Consider the following 390-nt stretch of genomic DNA (forward strand, 5'->3'; position numbering starts at 1 on the left):
GTGAGCATTGGTGGTTCAGTGGTAGAATTCTCGCCTGCCACGCGGGAGACCCGGGTCCGATTCCCGGCCAATGCACTGAGTCTTTACTGCTTTATGGACTCAATGGTTGCACAACTTCTTCGTCTTCTTACAGTTAATACCCGGGAGAGGAGCATTAGAAGATGCTGGCGTTGGTGACACGTCATACACCACACCAGAAGCAACACTTGTGACTCTTCTCCCCCTGCTTTTCTTGGGTAAGAAAAGGCTTGCTCCTATCTTAAATTTAGCTGCATTTTGTGCCTGTTTGGCGCAGAAGGCGGAGAGTCAGACTTCCAGGTGTATGCACGTGCCATCACCAAAGTGGTATTGGAGTCAATGAGCATTGGTGGTTCAGTGGGAGAATTCTCA

General features: G+C 49.7%; 1 non-coding gene across 1 annotated transcript; it reads left to right on the top strand.

The window, feature by feature from the left end:
- The first annotated feature begins 4 nt into the window (after nt 1-4).
- trnag-gcc lies at nt 5-75 on the top strand. The gene has a single exon. It is a non-coding gene; the product is annotated as a tRNA-Gly (tRNA).
- Nucleotides 76-390: the final 315 nt, after the last annotated feature.

This window comes from Plectropomus leopardus, unplaced genomic scaffold (genome assembly GCF_008729295.1).
Source record: "Plectropomus leopardus isolate mb unplaced genomic scaffold, YSFRI_Pleo_2.0 unplaced_scaffold42777, whole genome shotgun sequence".
Taxonomy (NCBI): Eukaryota; Metazoa; Chordata; class Actinopteri; order Perciformes; family Serranidae; genus Plectropomus; species Plectropomus leopardus.